A 21,280-nucleotide genomic window follows, 5' to 3' on the forward strand; every position below is an offset into this window, starting at 1 on the left:
AACAATTCCAGATTCATAATACTCAATCCAACACAAAAAACCTCACAGAGTGCCCCAAGATTTCTACCGGAGAAACAAAGGCGAGAATGTGCATCAACCCTTATGCATAAATTACCCCAATGTCACCTTGGAAATCCGTGAGTTGAGTGCCAAAACACACATCAATTGAATCAATATGATACCACATTTTCACCACTTGTATTCATAGCAAGACATACATCAAGTGTTCTCAAATCCATAAAAGTATTCAATCCGATAAGAACGAAATCTCAAAGGGAAAACTCAATTCATCACAACAAGATAGAGAGGGGGAAACACCATGTGATCCAACTATATTAACAAAGCTCGTGATACATTAAGATCGTGCCAAATTAAAAACACGAGAGAGAGAGAGATTAAACACATAGCTACTGGTACAAACCCTCAGCCCCGAGGGTGGACTACTCCCTCCTCATCATGGTGGCCATAGGAAGGATGAAGATGGCCTCCGGTGATGAATTCCCCCTCTGGTAGAGTGCCAAAATAGTGTCCAGATTGATTTTTCGTGGCTACGGAGGCTTGCGGCGGCGAAACTTCTGATCTAGGGTTATTTTTGGGGGTTTATATATATATATATATATATATATATATATATATTATGACTTTTCAGCATTGGAATCACGCGAACATGGGCCTCAGGGGGGCCACCACCCACTAGGGTGCGCCGGGGGGAGGGGGCGCCCTAGTGTCTTATGGGCAGCAGGGGCCCCCCTCTAGTGGTTCTTTGCTCTAGTATTTTTCTTTTCTTCCAAAAAAATCGTCAAAAAGTTTTGTCCGATTCTGATAACTTTTATTTCTGCACAAAACAACACCACAATAGTTTTGCTGAAAACAACGTCAGTCCGAGTTAGTTCCATTCAAATCATAGCAAAACCATATAAAATTGTTGTAAACATGGCATGAATACTTCATAAATTATAGATACATTGGAGACGTATCAGCATCCCCAAGCTTAATTCCTACTCGTCCTCGAGTACGTAAATGATAAAAGAAATTATTTATGAAGTGTGAATGCAAGCATAGTGTATAAGTTTGATCAATGATAATTTCAATCACTTTTCCTAGCATCATAACAGTAACTCTTTCTCATAAAACTCATCATGATAAAGTAGCAATTAATACACATGTTATGGTTCAAACAATGCCTTTTGTTAAAACTTAACAACTTATGTTCTTAGTCACCAAACAATTGCAATTCAACTTATCCAACAAAGTCTAAGTAAGAGTTCCACATACTCAATCATCATATAGTCTTCTATAATTGCTAGTACTCAAAGCATATTTTTAGAACAAATGACATCCATCAAACACAAAGAAAGATAGGGGCTTAATGTTCCGCCTCCCAACTCATTTATCATAGAGATAATTGTCAACCATAATAAATCATGATCAAAGATATTTGACTGGCCATATGTGCCTAGATCTTTCCCCATGACATGATGCTTTCCAACTAGAGAATAATTGAGGTTGAAATGAGAATGCATACTATTGACTCTTGCATAAAAGTAAATACTGAAAAGTAATAGATAGGCCCTTTGCAGAGGGAAGCAGAGGTTGTCATGCACTTTTTATTTTTGGATGCACAATCTCTTAATGCAAAGGAACGCCACATTATATTTCCCTTTATGATAGCAACCTTTATTATGCAGTCCATCGCTTTTATTACTTTGCCATCACAAGTTTGTACAACGCTTATTTTCCCTTACAATAAAAGATCAAACATACTTAGGAGCAATTTTTATTACTTTATGCACCGATGGCAACTTACTTGAAGGATCTTATTCAATCCATAGGTAGGTATGGTGGACACTCATGGCAAGAAATTGGGTTTAAGGGTTTTTGGATGCACAAGTAGTATCTCTACTTAGTACGAATTTTTGGCTAGCAAAAGATCCTAAGCAAACACCACATGTTGGAGGATCCATAACAATATAACTTCTATGCAAATATACACAACCATAACTCATTACGTTGTATTCCTTGTCCAACTTCAACTATTTTTCTCAAGTTTGAAAATAATTAATCGGTATTCACAATCATAGAAGATGTCCAAGATAATATATTTGTATGTAAAATTTCTCTTCCTTATACTAATCATTCATGAATTGCTTATATGACCAATATTGTGATTGTCAAGCTTTAAAAGATTTCACTTTCTAAACCCAATGTGAAGCTGCTACTAGGCATGATATGAACATATAATTTCAACTTCATGATATTCAATTCATTCAACAATTTACTCATAGGATATAAGTGAAACATAAGAGTAAATGAAAAACTACTCCAAAAATATATAAGTGAAGATCAAACGAGTAGTTAAGTAAATGGGTAGCTAATTGAGGGCTCTCTCTTATTTAAAAACTTTAAGATCTTAGTATTTTATTAAAATAGCAAGCAAAACAAAAAAATGGCATTCCAAGAATAGCACAACTCATGTGAAGAAGCAAAAACTTAGACTCAACCGATACTAACCGATAATTGTTGTTGAAGAAAGGTGGGATGCCTACCGGGCCATCCCCAAGCTTAGATGCTCGAGACTTCTTGGAATATTATCTTGCGATGCCTAGGCATCCCCAAGATTGAGTTTTTGTGTCTCCTTCAATCCTTTTATATCTCGGTTTCCCTAAATCTCAAAAACTTCATCCACCCAAAACTCAAGAAGAACTCGTAAGATACTTTAGTATAAATCAATGCAAAACTTTATCATTCTCTACTGTAGCAAATCACTAAATTTATAATTTAAGATTGCATACTAAATGCCTCTGCATATTTAATCCTCCTATCCTCAAATATAACCATTAAACAAGCAAACATATGCAAACAATGCAATCACAACAACAATCTGCCTAGACATGACAGTCTGTAAAGGATGAAGCAAGATCCATACTTAATTAACTCAAAAAATTCTGAAAATTTACCACACTGTAGAAAATTTATCATAGCTTATTGTGAAAAAAAATTCAATATTTTATCACATTCTGAATTTTCTCAAGAATTCACGCACTAGTGTGCAACTTTCTGTTTTCAAACAGACGCATATAGACTTGCAAAATAAGCATGGTAAAGGCTATACTTAACATTTTTATTGAAACTAGTCGAATGCTCATGCGTTGCTAGGGGACTTAAAAAATGTATACATGGGTCGTTCTAATCCAGAAGTGTATGTCAAACATGATGGATATTCATCCATATAACGCCAACTACCAATTCTTTCTCCCACTGCTTTCTGTAATGTGAGGATCACTTCAAAATCGTAAATAACATGAAATAACTTTCAAATTGTGAAGATATAAACATGACAACAGTTAGACAATGTTCAATCTCTTTTGTGTTGGTCATTTTGTATACGAGTATTCAATTATGGTGTACAAAAAATCTAGCCATCCCGAAGTATGTTTTATCCAAATATCTAATCTAGCTCCCAAAACAATATAAACAAGGGTGAAAGAAGATGCTAAAGATTCAGCATCTACACCGATCAAAATGGCCTATTGAGCCCCTTGAAGTCCACCATCTCGATGCACTCTACACTGCCCCTGAAACCATTCAACAGCTTGAGCAGCTCGCTGGCCCGATGCTTGGTCACGCTGCTGTAGCACACCTGGAGCAGCTTCCGGTAGGTGCTCACACGCAGTGCCTCATCACAACACGCGCCAACACCGATGTCCGTGACATAGCAGAGGTGCCAGAGCGCTGAGACAGCAAACTCCGTGCCCATGTTGGACATGCGGAACATCTACTTGACCAGCACCGGCACGACCAACGTGTGCGCACGCGCGGACTCGAGGCTAGTGTCGCCGCACAAGACATTGTCGAGCACGGCCAGTGCCTTCTCGCTCGTCCCCTTGTTAGTGTCCATGACCACGAGGAGCTCCACAACAACGAGCACTGCCCCTAGCTTGGTGAAGTGGGCGGCCATGCGGTCGCTGTCATAGATGAGGTAGTAGCTCATGATGAGCATGACCTTGGTGGCCTAAGGGACACGGGGTTCTCGACGAGGCTGACAAACGCACTGCACACGCCAGGCATCCTCGAGATGATGTCGTCGGGGTGCCGATTGGCAGATGAGGTGACGTCACAGTGGACAATGGCGGCGCGCTGGCCCATGCGGCGACGTCACCGTGGGAGAGCACCGAGACGAGGGTCTTGAGAGTTGAGAGACGCCTGGGAGGCAATGCAGCGCCTGGCCTCGTCGTCGAGCGGGAAGAACACGGTAAGGGCCGCCAAGATCGTCCCCAGCGCGTCCAATGCTGCGGTGCTGGTGCCCTCCATGGGCTCTCCGGTGAGGCTCTGGAAAGCCGAGGAGAGCTAGCGGGTGGCGCCGGCAGCTGCGAGGCACCGACGGTTGCAGTCGCTCTCCTTCCCGATGGCCCTAGCCCTGGTGGTGACCTACCCACATGCCGCCGCGTTCCCGCGCCTGGCAGCGGCGAGCACCTGGGCGGCGGCGGCCTCGGCGACAGGCACCTGCTTGGCTCGATCGACGACACACCAGTCCTGGATCATGCGGCGCATGGCGTTGTTGGGGATGAGGTCGGTGAGCTGCATGGATCCACCGGTGATGGGGCACGTGCCGCGCCCCCGCACCATCCACCTCTCCCGGCCATTGGTGATGCTCGTAGGCGCTGTGATTGGGTCCTTCATCAGCCCAAGCGAGATCGGGCACCGAAAGTGCACCGGCACCGCCAGCTCCTCATCATTCTCGGCATCGCCCACCTACACTCGTCGTTAGCCATGCGTGGCACACGACAGCGAATTGGGAGCTCTGTGTAGGAGTGGTGGTGCGTAGGTTCATGGACGGAGCGGCGACGACTTTCCATGTGATAGAGATGGAGAGAGGGGTACTGGGAGCGCGACGTGCGTTAGTGGGCAGTTGTTTCCCTGGTTTGTATGATGGATTATTTATACAGGGGATGTAGTGATTGCAAGAGACCTACGTTTTTCAGATCGTACCGGCTGGTTCGTTTACAATGATTTTTTCCTTGGAGAAGTAGCGATTGTAGAGGGAAGGGGGTGGTCGAACCATCACTAGGATGGCTGCATATCCCCCTTTAATAGTAGAGATAAGAGATGCAAAACATTACTCTAAATAATACCAAGAAAATCCTAATAAAATAAAATGACGCTCCAAGCAAAACACATATCATGTGACGAATAAAAATATAGTTCCAAATAAGGTTACAGGTAATGTTGGAGACGAAAGAGGGGGATGCCTTCCAGGGCATCCCCAAGTTAGTTGCTTGGATATTCCTTGAATATTACCTTGGGGTGCCTTGGGCATCCCCAAGCTTAAGGTCTTATCACTCCTTATTCTCCTCATATCGATATCTCACCAAAAACTTGAAAACTTCAATCACACAGAACTTAACTAAACTTTATGAGATAGATTAGTATGATAAAGAGCGAACCATTCACTTTGGTACTATCAAAGACAAGATTCAGAATTGTTTACACATAATTCCTACTGTAACTTATCATTTCCACAATTTATATCACTTAATATAAGCTATGGAAACACTAAAACAAGCAAACTATGCATTGAAAACAGAATCTATCCAAAACAGAATAGTCTGTAATGATCTGAACAATGACCATACTTATGCCACTCTATTTTTTTTTGAAAAATAAGGAAAACATAGAGAATTTATATATCAATCATCTGTAAAAAAATCAGAGAAAATTACGTTTATGTGAATTTACAAAATTCCAGAACTGGGCGCAAAAGTTTTGTTTTTGCATAGAATCAAGTCAACTATCATCCACACTATCCCAAAGGCTTTACTTGGTACTTTATTGAAACAAAATCTATAAAACATGATTACAACAGTAGCTTAATCATGTGAACACACAAAAACGGTAGGTAAAAGTGTTGTGTTGTCTCCCAACAAGGGCTTTCCTTTAATGCCTTTTTAGCGAGGCATGCTGATTTTATGATGCTCACATAAAAGATAAGAATTTGAACATAACGGGAGCATCATGAAGCAAATGACTAGCACATTTAAGGCTAACCCACTTCCTATGCATAGATATTCTGTGAGCAAACAATTTATGGGAACAAGAATCAACTAGCATAGATAGGCAAAACAAGTGAAACTTCAAGATTTTCAACACACAGAGAGGAAACATGATATTATTGCAATACCTACAAGCATATGCTCCTCTCTCATAGTAATTTTCAGTAGCATCATGAATGAATTCAACAACATAGCTATAACATAAAGCATTCTTACCATGATCCGCAAGCATAGAAATTTATTCTCATCAATAGTAATGGGAGCAAACTCAACAATATAGCTATCATGTGATTGAAAATTAAAATCCTGATGACAAGTTTCATGGCTATCATTATTCAATATATCATACATGTCATCACCATAATCATCATAGATAGCAACTTTGTTGTCATGATCAATTGAAATCTCTTCCGAAATAGTGGATTCATCACTAAATAAAGTCACGACCTCTCCAAATCCACTTTTTCCAATATTGTAACAAGATTCAACACACTCCAAAATAGTGGGACCGTTAGCTAGAGTTGACACTCTTCCAAACCCACTTTCATTAATATAATCATCATAAATAGGAGGCATGCTTTCATCATAATAAATTTGCTCATGAAAACTTGAGGGACGAAAAATATCATCTTCATCAAATATAACACCCCCAAGCTTATGGCTTTGCATATCATTAGCATCATGGATATTCAAAGAATTCATACTAGCAACATTGCAATTATGCTCATCATTCAAAGATTTTATGCCAAACATTTTATTGATTTCTTCTTCTATCATTTGACCACAATTTCCCTTTCCATCATTTTCAGAAAGACATGATAAAGACGAATAATATGAGGCCACCTCAATTCCATTTTTTTGTAGTTTTCTTTTATAAACCAAACTAGTGATAAAACAAGAAACTAAAAGATTCAATTACAAGTTCTAAAGATATACCTTCAAGCACTCACCTTCCCGGCAACGGTGCTAGAAAAGAGCTTGATGTCTACTATGCAACTTTATTCTTGTAGACTTGTGTTGGGCCTCCAAGCGCAGAGTTTTGTAGGAAAGTAGCAAATTTCCCTCAACTGGATGACCTAAGGTTTATCAATTCATGGGAGGCGTAGGATGAAGATGGTCTCTCTCAAACAACCCTGCAACCAAATAACAAAAAGTCTCTTGTGTCCCCAACACACCAAATACAATGGTAAATTGTATAGGTGCACTAGTTCGGCGAAGAGATGGTGATAGAAGTGTAGTAATGATTGTAGATATTGATTTTTGTAATAGGAACAATAAAAAATGGCAAGGTAGCAAGTAACAAAAGTGAGCACAAACGGCATTGCAATGCTTGAAAATGAGGCCTAGGGTCCATACTTTCGCTAGTGCCATCTCTCAACAATGCTGATATAATTGGATCATATAACCATCCTCAACATGCGATGAAGAATCACTCGGAAGTTCCTATCTAGCGGAGAACATAATACAAAATTGTTTGTAGGGTATGAAACCACCTCAAAGTTATCCTTTCTGATCGATCTATCGAAGAGTTCGTACTAAAATAACACCAAGTTATCCTTTCCGATCAATCTATCTAAGAGTTCGTACAGAAATAACACCATATGATACACATCAACCAACTCCAATGTCACGTAGATACTCCAATGTCACCGCGAGTATCCGTGAGTTGATTATACGATGTGCATCAAACAATTTCAGATTCATAATACTCAATCCGACACAAAGAACCTCAAAGAGTGCCCCAAGATTTCTACCGTAGAAACAAAGACGAGAACATGCATCAACTCCTATGCATAGATTACCCCAATGTCACCTCGCGAATCCTTGAGTTAAGTACCAAAAAACATCAAGTGAATCAATATGATACCCCATTGTCACCACGAGTATTCATAGCAAGACATGCATCAAGTGTTCTCAAATCCATAAAAGTATTCAATCCGATAAGAACGGAATCTCAAAGGGAAAATTCAATTCATCACAACAAGATAGAGAGGGGAAAACACCATAAGATCCAACTATATTAACAAAGCTTGCGATACATCAATATTGTGTCAAATCAAGAACGCGCGCGCACGAGAGAGAGAGAGAGAGAGAGAGAGAGAGAGAGAGATAGAGAGAGAGAGAGAGAGAGAGAGAGAGAGAAATTAAACATATAGCTTCTAGTACAAACCCTCAGCCTCGAGGGTGGACTACTCCATCCTCATCATGGTGGCCAGGGATGATGAAGATGGCCTCCGATGATAAATTCCCCCTCCGGTAGAGTGCCAAAACATGGTCCAGATTGGTTTGTCGTGGCTACAGAGGCTTGCGGCGGCGGAATTTTTGATCTAGGGTTATTTCTGGGGGTTTATATATATAGGATTTTCAGCGTTGGAATCACACGAAGATGGGCCTCAGGAGGCCCACCACCCACCAGGACGCGCCAAGGGGTGGCATGCCCTCGTGTCTTGTGGGCAACAGCCCCCCCTCTAGTGGTTCTTTGCTCTAGTATTTTTCTTTTCTTCCAAAAAAATAGTCAAAAAGTTTTGTCCAATTCCGAGAAATTTTATTCTTGCAAAAAAAACACCATGGTAGTTCTGCTGAAAACAGCGTCAATCCGGATTAGTTCCATTCAAATCATACCAAAACCATATAAAATTGTTGTAAACATGGCACGAATACTTCATAAATTGTACATACGTTGGAGACGTATCATCCAGCAAAGAGTGCAATCAGCGAGCATGTGAAGCATACACGTCAGTCAGCCAGACATTAAGGATAAAAACCTAGGAGAGATGGCAGAACACGCCATCCAATCAGCCACAATGGTCCAATGCAAGGAAACACAACACATGATCCGTCCAGCCGACACTGTTGCGCCAATTGGCATAGAGAACAACTACAACCCAGAAGTTAAGCGAGCTATTTGAAGGATTTTGCCTCAACTATCCGCAAATGATTATGTTCATACCATGTTTCTATTTGCCTTGACAATGTCCGTTGCCCACAACTTTCTTTTGTGATTGTTTTTCATGACATGAGCACGGTGTTTCTTGGACAATTGTCCTATATGAGAAAATGATGAAAACTCCCTAGAGTTATGTTTGAACACCCAAAGGTAGTGGAGTTATTATTGGGGGTGTTGTGGCGCGACGAAGCAACAACCTCTCTAGTGATGGGCCACGGAGACATTTGTGTGGCATGCCCTCCTACCATCGCTCCACTAGCATGTAGTTGTTATGGAGCACGGATGAGATAGCCCGCTAGATGACCCGTCACGCCAATTGGCAAAGAGACCAACTATAGGCCAGAAGTTAAGTGAACTATTTGAAGGAATTCCCCCCCAACTGTCTACAAATATTATGCCCATACTACGTTCTTATTTGCTTTGATGATGGTTACTGCCCATAGCTTTTTTTGCAATTTACTTTTGATGACATGAGACTCTCTTCATGAGTTTTTTTCCTAACTGTCCACAACCATGCAAAGACCAACTATAACTAGAATTTAAGCCTGTGGGTCGCACGTGTAGCAAACGCTCCTTCAACCGAAACGCATATCCCACAACAAATGACCTGAAGCATTCAAACTAAGAACCCCACCCGGGATCACATGAGCCGAAGAAATCATGCGAACCAAACAGACAATCGACGGTCCAACAAAGAGTGTGATCAGCGAGCACGTTAAGCATACACACCAGGCGGCCAGGCGGCTAGGGTAAAAAGCTAGGAGAGATGGTAGAACAACACGGAAGTTAAGCGAACTAGTTGAAAGATTTTTTTCCTCAACTAACTACAAATGCCCATGCTCATATTGCGTTTCTACTCTCTTCTCGGGCCCTTTTCTGGGCAGTAAATGATTTTTTCCTCAACTTCCTATAAAATGACTATGTTCATACTATGTTCATATTTTCCTTGACGACGACCATTCCCATAGCTTTTGTGTCAACACATAAGCCGTTTGTTTGACCAGGTGAATGTACACTGGGATTTTTTTATGCTCCGACCTCTCCTCATCTAATAATTGTGATGGAAAAATAATAGCCCATAACTTAGATGAACCATCCAAAGGAGGCCTTTGGTGAATTTTCCCCAAGAGATTTATATTTGTATTGTGTTTCGAATTGTCTTATATATTTATCAATAATAGACAATGAAGATCGGGGCCCATGTGCTTCGTTGGCCGGTCAGGGCAACCCAACGACCGGATCAATAGAAAGCTCGACCGGACCCCCCACAACAAATGACCCGAACCATCAGAATCATGCACCCCACCCAAAAGCACACGAGTAGAGGGAGCTACGTGAACCGATGAGACAATTAACATGCTAAGGACAACCCGGTCAGGGAGAACATGCAACCGCAATGTCCGACCAGCTAGAGTTTCCAAAACATGCCATCTGGCAAGGCGCAATGTTCAAAGGGCGGGCAGATAGGTGATAACACGACATCTGGGTGAGACCGCAACGTCCAAATGTTGTTATCATCTTTCTATCTAATGGGCATGTCACCCTGTGTCTCTCACGCACACGCTCTCTGGTACGTCTCCATCGTATCTACTTTTCCAAACTCTTTTGCCCTTGTTTTGGACTCTAATTTGCATGATTTGAATGGAGCTAACCTGGATTGTCACTGTTTTCAGCAGAATTGCCATGGTGTTATTTTTATGCAGAAATAAAAGTTCTCAGACTGACCTGAAAATTTCGGAGAATATATTTGAAATATATAAAAAATACCGGCGAAAGAATCAACCAGAGGGGACCCACTGTTGGTGTCAAAACTGGCATATCTCGGGTAGGGGGGCCCAAGCTTTATGTCTGAGGATCGATGGTAACAATGATCAAAGGGACACAATGTTTACCCAGGTTCGGGCCCTCTTAATGGAGGTAAAACTCTACTCCTGCTTGATTATATTCGATGAGTATAGGGGTTACAAGAGTTGATCTACCTCGAGATCGTAATGGCTAAACCCTAGCTTGGCTAACCTATCAATGTTATGATCCTGCCTTCGATCTAAACCCTCCGATTTACATAGATACCGGAGGGGCTGAGGGTTGTACAAAGTTGGTCCAATAGAAAGGAAATAGTATATCCGGACACCTAAACTTGCCGTTCACACATACGGGAGTCCTAACCGGACACGAGAGGTGGTCATCTTCCTTTTATCTTGACGGCCCATTAGTCTGGCCCATATCGAATAGACCGGACACCCAAGGGCCACTTAGTCCAGGACTCCCTCAGTAGCCCCTGAACCAGTCTTCAATGACGACGTGTTTGGCGCGTAGATTATCTTCGGCATTGCGAGGCGGGTTACTTAAACAATATACATCAGCTTTCCTCCATGAAAGAACTGTATTCAGCTTTGCATAATTAACACAACCCTTAGCCGCGAAGGCAGGTATATAAAAAATAGAAATAGTGTCTTTACTGACAACTTTTTCCCGTTGAAGCGTCAGACTTGACCCTTCAGCATTTTGAACCATTTTCACACTCCACGTTCCATGTTTCGAGTTTGAGCCCCCTTGCCCATGATACGTCTCCAACATATCTATAATTTTTTATTGTTCCATGTTGTTATATTATATATCATTCTTGGATGTTTTACAATCATTTTATAGTCATCTTATATCATTTTTTGGTACTAACCTATTGACATAGTGCCCAGTGCCAGTTGCTGTTTTTTGCATGTTTTTTACATCATAGGACATCAATACCAAACGGATTCCAAATGCAGTGTAACTTTTTGAGGATTTTTTTGGGCCAGAAGACATCCAGTGGGCCAAGGAAGCACCTAGGGGGTGCCCCGAGGGGAGCAACACCCACCAGGGCGCGCTAGGAGGCCCAAGCGCTCCCTGGTGGGTTCTGCCCACCTCGGGTGCCCCCTGAACCGCCTCTTTGCTCTATAAATACCCCAATATTCCATAAACCCTAGGGGAGTCAACGAAAATCAATTCCAGCCGCCGCAGAGTCAAGAATCACCCGATCCAATCTAGACACCATCATGGAGGGGTTCACCACTTCCATTGGTGCCTCTCCAATGATGCGTGAGTAGTTCTTTGTATACCTACGGGTCCGTAGTTAGTAACTGGATGGCTTCCTCTCTCTCTCTCTCTTGATTATCAATACAATGGTCTCTTGGAGATCCATATGATGTAAGCCTTTTTACGGTGTGTTTGTTGGGATCCGATGAACTTTGAGTTTATGATCAAATCTATGTTTTTATCCATGAAAGTTATTTGAGTCTTGTTTGATCTCTTATATGCATGATTGCTTATAGACTTGTATTTCTTCTCCGATATTTGGGTTTCGTTTGGCCAACTTGATCTATTTATCTTGCAATGGGAAGAGGTGCTTTGTAGTGGGTTCGATTTCACGGTGCTTGATCCCAGTGACACAAGGGGAACCGACATGTATGTATCATTGCTACTAATGATAACAAAATGGGGTCTATATCTATATAAATAGATAAATGGATCTTATCTACATCATGTCATCATTCTTATTGCATTACTCTGTTTCTCCATGAACTTAATACACTAGATGCGTAATGGATAGCGGCTGATATGTGGAGTAATAGTAGTAGATGCAGGCAGTAGTCGGTCTACTAATCTTGGACGTGATGCCTATATAATGATCATTGCCTGGATATCGTCATGATTATTTGAAGTTCTATCAATTGACCAACAGTAATTGTTTTCCCACCGTTTGCTATTTTTCTTGAGAGAAGCCACTAGTAAAACCTACAGCCCCCAGGTCTCTTTTCATCATATTTGCCTTTGCGATGTATTTTCCTTTGCATTTATTTTCAGATCTATTAAACCAAAAACATAAAAATACCTTGCTGCAATTTATTTGTCCCGCGATCTATTTATCCTATCTACCACTTTTACCTCACGTTATTTGCGTATCTTGAGGCGCCGTACCCGAAAGGGATTGACAACCCCTTTAACACGTCGGGTTGCGAGTATTTGTTATTTGTGTGCAGGTACTGTTTACGTGGTGTGAGGAGGTTCTCCTACTGCTTCGATAACCTTGGTCTCATCAGTGAGGGAAATACTTACCGTCGCTATACTGCATCATCCCTTCCTCTTTGGGGAAATACCGATGTAGTTCTAGCAGACATCAAAAGGAATTTCTGGCGCAGTTGCCGGCGAGGATCTTCAACATCAACCAGGTTCCTAATCACAAATCTCATCTCCTTGAAATTTACATTATTTGCCATTTGCCTCTCGTTTTCCTCTCCCTCACTTCACAAAAATTTGCCGTTTTATTTGCCCTCTTTTTCGTTCACTGTTTTCTCATCAGATCTATTTGTGTTCTTGATTCACTATGGCTAGTTTGAATGCTCCTCCTTTGTTACCAGACTTTGAAGTTCTATACTTCAAACAAAGACAAGGAGAAAATTTGAAAGATACTTGGTATAGGCTTATGGAGTCTTACCGTGTTTGCAATCTAATGGGAGATGCAAAAATTTTGCTTAGAATTTTTTACATAGGATTGGCTTTGCATCATAGACAACTCTTGAATTTTGCCACAAAAGGGAATTTTATTGAGCTTGATGTCAATGCTGCCTATGAAATTTAAGAAGGAATTTTGGGGGTTCCACCACAAAAGGAAGGATTTTCTTTCACCCCAGAGGGAGCCCAAATTTTGGAAAAACTCGGTGATTTGCATAAACATATGGTTGAATTACAAAAATATAATGAACCTCTCAAACATCTTAATGGTAGTATCAATCATAGGAACACTTTGGTTTTTCTTTGCAATAAATGGTTGGATATTTTAGATCTCAAGATGGTTTCTTTTCCGGAAAATTTAGGGAAGCGCAAAGAGCCTCCCGGGTTTGAAAAGACCCTTGCTAAAGTGGCAAAGATAACAGAGAGTAACACTTAGATCCTATGCGTTATGCCTAGCTAGGGGCATAAAATGATAGCGCTTGTTGGGAGGCAACCCAACGAATAAAATTTATTTTTGCTTTTTTCTTTCTGTTCTTGTGTGTTAGCAAAATTATGCTAATTTTATGATTGTGTTTTTGTTTTTAATTAGTGTTTGTGCCAAGCAAGGCCTTTGGGAAGATTTGGGTGAAAGTTTATTTGATCTTGCTGAAAAACAGAAACTTTTGCGCTCACGAGATTATTTGTAATTTTTAACAGAAGAGTTCTTTTGAGTTGATTCTTTTGGCATAAGATTAATAGAAAAATTTCTCATGTCCACTAATTTATTTCAGCATTTTTGGAGTTACAGAAGTATACGAAATATTCATATTGCTACAGAGTGTTCTATTTTTGAAAGATTCTGTTTTCTTTGCGTTGTGTGCTTGTTTTGATGATTCTATGATTTTATTTGATGAGTTTTTGCCATAGAAAAGTTGGAATACAGTAGATATAATGCAAAAACAAAATAAGAATAGGTTTTCTACAGTACTTATAGTAGTGGTTTGTTTTCTTATACTAACAGATCTAACGAAGGTTTTGTTTGAGTTTTGTGCGATTGAAATTTACAAGTTTTGGGTGATGTTACGATGGATGAAGGAATAAGGATTAGCAAAAGGCTAACCTTGGGGATGCCCGAGGCACCCCAAGATAATATTCAAAAAATTATCAAGCAACTAAGCTTGGGGATGCCCCCGAGTGGCTTCCCCGCTTTCTTCTAACAACCATCGGTATTTTACTTGAAGCTATATTTTTATTCGTCACATAATATGAGTTTTGCTTGGAGCGTCTTGTATGATATGAGTCTTTTCTTGTTTTGATTTGTGTTTTTAAGTGTTGAATCCTTGCTGGACACACCCTTTTGAGAGAGCCAAAATTATGCTATGCTTGCTCCTATGCTTCACTTAAATTTTTAGAGCCATGGTTTTGCTCTAGTGCTTCACTTATATCTTTTTGAGCACGATGTGCTTTGTTATTTTTGAATAAATGTTCTCATGCTTCACTTAGATTTATTTGGGAGTTATTATAGTAAAATTTTAAGAAATTCTCTCTTGCTTCACTTAGATTATTTTGAGAGAAAGAAAAAAATTATGCTCATGATCTTCACTTATATTTGTTTGAGCTTATCGAAAGCAACATATGAAAATAGTCCCAAAGTGATAGATATCCAAGGAGGATATAATAAAAACTTTCATGAAGATCATTGGAAAAAATAAACTTGATTCTTAGTAATGGTTTTGAGATATGACGATATGATATGTGAGTCATGTTGATGAGTAATTGTGCTTTAGTAAGAATGTTGATGTTAAGGTTTGTGATTCCCTATGCAAGCACGAAAGTCAATAGTTATGAAATGAAATTTATATCCTATTTGTGGTGCATTATTCGATGTTACTTATGCTTAATTCTTGGGTACGAGATTTTTTTCTTTTTGGTTGGTCGCTTCTCAATCTTTTTGCTAGCCTTCATTTTGCACTAAGTACGATCACTATTTGTGCATCCAAAACCCTTTAAACCAGTTTTGCCTTATGAGTCCACTATACCTACCTATATGTGGTATTTCCATGCTGTTATAAGCAAATTTGCATGTGCCATCTCTAATTTCCAAAATAAATTTTCTCTTATGTGTGCTCTACCGCTCGCGAGGCGGTGAAGGGTGACCAATATTTTCCATGCTAGATGTGTTATTCTCACGATGAGTGTTTATTCACTTGTCATTGCACAAGAGTACGACAAAGGTATTAGGGATGACCAGTCCCGAAATGAATAATGAATTTACTTTATGTTGTCAAATAATAAATTCCTTGGAAAGTGTTGGTATGGAGGGCACCCGTGGATACGGTTAGCCATGGAAAGTGAAAGTAATGGTGGAAAAAGGAATAAACTTTATTTTATGTTTGGGAACCGCCTATGATGTATCTAGCATGGAAAGTATTGAGATCTCTAAGTCATTTTCGTTGGTGGGAAAAGTATGCCTCTCAAAAATATTTCTATCTCTCAATTTAAGCTTTGAGCTCTGGCACCTCTACAAACCCCTACTTTCCTCCGCGAAGGGCCCTTCTTTTACTTATGCAATTTTTATTTTCAATTTGAGTCTCCATCTTCTCTTATAAAGCACCAACTAAGGGGCACTATGATCATATTTGAGCATTGGGTGTAGCTAATATTCGAGTGTGTTTCATGAATGAATCAATGATTGAGCATAACTTGCTTTAGTGTTGATATTTTGAAAGACATGGTTGCTTCTTGGTATGCTTGAGTATTAAAGTCTTCATGTCAAAAATAGACTATTGCTTTCAATAATATAAAAGTCCATATGTCCATGCTATAAAGAAAAGAAATGTGATGAATATGTTAGGCAACATTCCACATCAAAAATTCCGTTTTTATCATTTACCTACTCAAGGACGAGCAGGAATTAATCTTGGGGATGCTGATACGTCTCCAACGTATCTATAATTTTTGATTATTCCATGCTGTTATATTATCATTCTTGGATGTTTTACAATCATTTTATAGTCATTTTATATCATTTTTGGTACTAACCTATTGACGTAGTGCCCAGTGCTAGTTGCTGTTTTCTACATGTTTTTACATTGCAGGAAATCAATACCAAACGAAGTCCAAATGCAGCGTAACTTTTTGAGGTTTTTTGGGACAAAAGACATCGAGTGGGCCAAGGAAGAACCTAGGGGGTGCCTTGAGGGGAGCAACACCCACCTAGGCGTGCCAGGAGGCCCAAACGCACCTTGGTGGGTTGTGCCCACCTTGGATGCCCCCTGAACCGCCTCTTTGCTCTATAAATACCCTAATATTCCAGAAACCCTATGGGAGTCGACGAAAATCAATTCCAGCTGCCGCAGAGTCCAGAACCACCAGATCCAATCTAGACACCATCACGGAGGGGTTCACCACTTCCATTGGTGCCTCTCCGATGATGCGCGAGTAATTCTTTGTAGACCTACGGGTCCGTAGTTAGTAGCTAGATGGCTTCCTCTATCTCTCTCTTTATTATCAATACAATGGTCTCTTGGAGATCCATATGATGTAAGCCTTTTTGCGGTGTGTTTGTTGGGATCCAGTGAACTTTGAGTTTATGATCAAATATATGTTTTATCCATGAAAGTTATTTGAGTCTTGTTTGATCTCTTATATGCATGATTTCTTATAGCCTCGTATTTATACTCCGATATTTGGGTTTTGTTTGGCCAACTTGATCTATTTATCTTGCAATGGGAAGAGGTGCTTTGTAGTGGTTTCGATCTTATGGTGCTTGATCCCAGTGACAAAAGGGGAACCGACACGTATGTATCGTTGCTACTAAGGATAACAAGATGGGGTCTATATCTAAATAAATAGATAAATGGATCTTGTCTACATCATCTCATCGTTCTTATTGCATTACTATGTTTCTCCATGAACTTAATACACTAGATGCATGCTGGATAGCGGTCGATGTGTGGAGTAATAGTAGTAGATGCAGGCATGAGTCGGTCTACTAATCTTGGACGTGATGCCTATATAATGATCATTGCCTGGATATCATCATGATTATTTGAAGTTCTATCAATTTCCCAACAGTAATTGTTTTCCCGCCGTTTGCTATTTTTCTTGAGAGAAGCCACTAGTGAAACCTAAGGCCCCCGGGTCTCTTTTCATCATATTTTCCTTTGCATTTATTTTCAGATCTATTAAACCAAAAAAATACCTTGCTGCAATTTATTTGTTCCGCGACCTATTTATCCTATCTACCACTTTTACCTCACGTTATTTGCCTATCTTGAGGCGTCGTACCCGAAAGGGATCGACAACCCCTTTAACACGTCAGGTTGCGAGTATTCATTATTTGTGTGCAGGTGCTGTTTACATGGTGTGAGGAGGTTCTCCTACTGGTTCGATAACCTCCTCATCACTGAGGGAAATACCTACCATTGCTATACTGCATCATCCCTTCCTCTTTGGGGAAATACCAATGTAGTTCTAGCAGACATCAGCCCATCTTTTCAAAACAGAGATTGTGCCCACTTATTACAGGATTGCTCATCAATAAGATTTTGGTAATCCAACCGTTTATGGCGCATGCTTATGTTGGGAACATGCGAGTTTCAAGGCATAAGTGGGGGACGGTTGTCATTTTTACCGCCTATAAGATGGAATGGATTCCTCCTTTCTTCCCCACGCCTTCTTCCAACCTCTGCCTTCCAATCTCCCAAGCTCTCAGCGCCGAAAAAAAACTTCCTTCTTGCCCACCTTCACCACCCTCTCCAGCCATGGCCGGATCTGGTTACAAGGGCAAGTGGGAGGCCTCCTCCATTACGGAGAAGGAGGTGAAGAATCTCCGGAGCGCGGGGTACCTAGCCGCAAATATTGCGCACAGGCTCCCCACTAAAGGTCAAATCATCCCCACTCCGGAGCCCGGTGAAAGGGTCGTTTTCCTCCCCCATTTCCGTAGAGGGTTAGGTTTTCCACTCCATCCCTTCGTCTGGGGACTAATGTTCTACTATGTGCTAGATTTCCATGATCTAGCCCCGAACTCTTTCCTCCACATCTCGGCGTTTATCGTCGTGTGCAAGGCTTTACTTCGCATCCTCCACACTTAGGCCTATGGCTAAAAGTCTTCAATGTGAAGCCTAAGCTGGTCGACGGGCAACATGCGGACTGCAGCCGGGCCATGATAAGAAATCTTCCCAACACCACATGGCCCAAGGGGGCCTTCGTCGAGCCCGTCAAGGTCTGGCAGCAAGAGTGCTTTTACATCACCGAGCCACGCCGCACCAACTAGGCGGCAATTCCGGAGTTTAGATCCAGACCCCCCATGAGGCTCATCTCGTGGACCGCTAAGGGCCTCGACTGGGGGTCCCAGACGGAGGTGCAGACGCTGCAAATGGGCATCACCAACGTGCTGAGCAAGAATGTCGGTCTCACCAAAGTGGTGCAGATCATGCTCTTCCGCCGCATTCTCCCCTGCCAACGCCCGACTTCCACCATGTGGGAGTTCAATCCGGAGGAGCCGCAGACTCTGCAGCACTTCCTCGGCACAACGCATGAGGGAATATGGAAGCTGCTTTTCAAGGCGCAGAAGAGCTGGCCCATGGAAACCGAAGACGTCAGGCTCGACACCGAGAATCCGGCCATTCCGGTAAGTATTAGTTTTCCGAAGATATGTCCGGTCTATATTTTTTGATCAATACAAATCTTATCAGCCCACCTCTTTACAGGTCTGGACAAAGAAAGCAGAACGGATCAAGAGTCCAGCTCTGTTTGCCCGAAGACCCAGTCACTCCCCAGTTGGCGGAGATGCTGGTCCGGGCGCCCTACCAAGCGCCAGAGAAGAAGGGCAAGGAACCCAAGGGCGGGCCCCGCTGCAAAGGTCCTTTGGACGCTATGTCCAGAGAAACCGAGGCTGTCTCCTCTCATGAGGAAGGCGAGGACGAAGAGGAGGAGGAGGAGGTGGAGAGCGGCTCCCCTCGCAAAAAGAGGAGGAAGAAGAGGACGACCTCCAAGAATCTGGAGGAGGCAACGCCAAAGAGGAAGAAGGTTACCCTCTCAGTTAGTTGAGACTCGGAGTCCTAACACAGCCCAAGGAGAGCCCCAGGGTTAAGCCCCTGGCCGAATCATAAGTATCAAAACCTTACTTGTTCAGTTTCCGCTTACCCGCCTCTATTATGTAAATTGTATCTTTGCCTGCTTGTCAGCCCTCCACGCGATATCCCTAGCCCCTCGTCTTCGTCGGGGAATTCTCTGGCACCTAAAGAGGCGGAGAGTGATGGACCATCACGAGCCCTCTCCCCCTGCCATGGAGGACACCGAGGTGTCATCCCAAAGGACCTCTCCTAGCCGAGGAGGGGCGGACAAGGCTGTCTAGAAGGCGCCCGAGGTTAATAGCTCGGATGCCGTAGACTGAGGGACGACGACCCCCATGACCACTGATGGTGGAGGGTCTCAATAGTTCGGGCCCTCGCCGAACACTGTCCCGGAGACCAATGTTGCTCCGGGTTCGGATCAACACCCCCCTTCAACGGGCGGGGGAGGAGCAACAACTCCATTGGCGGCCTCTATTAATCTGGAGGCGGCTCATACTCTGGAGGAAGCGCTGCAACACACTTCCATCATGGAGGAGCACCGAACCCTGATGGGTGCGGTTATGGAGAAAGTTTGGTCTGCAAAAAGCGGACTGAACGAAGCCTTCAATAGCCTACTGACAGGCTTTGAGGTATGCGATGTAATTTTCTAACAAGTTCTTTATATGCAATGTTGAACCCATGTATAGACAGTAGCCCCTGCAACTTTGTCCGGATTAGAACAATCCGGACAGAGGATCCCCAAACAAGTTAGTAATGTACTATGCTATTATGTTGGACAGGCATCCATGTTGGCGGCTACTGCCCAAGCCGCAGAGGTGAGCTCAATCGGAAACTTAGATTAGCCGATGTGGAGCTCGACCGCGTCAAGAAGCGGTTTGACGAAACACAAGGTATCCGTAACTTACATACGAGAAGTGATATGCATATTGATTCTTCGAACTTATTGAATTTTATGATTGTAATCATAGTTGGCGCAGTCGAGGTCGAGTCCCTCAAGAGCGCGCTTGCTCAAGCCAAAAAAGAGGCGGAGGTGAGCAGGGCGGCCGCTGACAAGGCGGCGAAGGAGGTGGAGGCGGAGCAAACTACCCACCAAAAACACAAGGCGTGGGTAGGCGAAGTCGAGCAAGAGCACAAGGACGCCATTAATAAGTGCGAGTCATTGGAGCAGAAGAGTTTGGAACAAGCCTCCGAACTCGCCAAGGCTCTCCAAAGCGTGAAGGAGGCCCGGATTGAATCTCAGGGCGCTTGGCAGGAGATCCAAGAGGCGAGGCGGATAGCGGCTGGTAAGACTTTCCTTCTGCAGAGTAAATTTACAAGTAGAAGATACATCTTGCTGACCCAGGTTTGGAGTTCTCCAAGCGCGTTTGTGGATCTGCCGAGGAGTATTGCTGGCGCCACCAAGTTCTTCCGAGCCGAAGAGGGGAGCTCAACGGAAAAGCTGTTATGGTCGCAGTACCTTGCGCTAGAGCATCCAGCGCCCCTCAGTGATTAGATAAAGCAGCTGACGAGCTGCATAGGGTGGCTGGGTTGGCCATGAAGGACGTAATAGTCCGATTTGGCCAATTGATCCCATACCAAAAATCTACTTCAGACTCATGAAGCGGCTGGTCGACGCGCGTTCTCGGATCAATGCCATAAAGCGGTCGTCCTGCATAGAAGGTGCCCGGATGGCCTTCTCCCGTGTCAAGGTGCAATGGACGAAGATGAAGGCCACCGAAATTGCCACCATGGGGCCG

The 21,280-nt window shown here is 42.4% G+C and overlaps 1 pseudogene; it reads right to left on the reverse strand.

Annotated features, from left to right (window-relative positions):
• Nucleotides 1-3,517: 3,517 nt before the first annotated feature.
• On the reverse strand, nt 3,518-10,682 carry LOC123090149 (U-box domain-containing protein 21-like; annotated as a pseudogene).
• Between the last annotated feature and the right edge of the window lie 10,598 nt (nt 10,683-21,280).

This window comes from Triticum aestivum, chromosome 4B, assembly GCF_018294505.1.
Source record: "Triticum aestivum cultivar Chinese Spring chromosome 4B, IWGSC CS RefSeq v2.1, whole genome shotgun sequence".
In the NCBI taxonomy this organism is placed as follows: Eukaryota; Viridiplantae; Streptophyta; class Magnoliopsida; order Poales; family Poaceae; genus Triticum; species Triticum aestivum.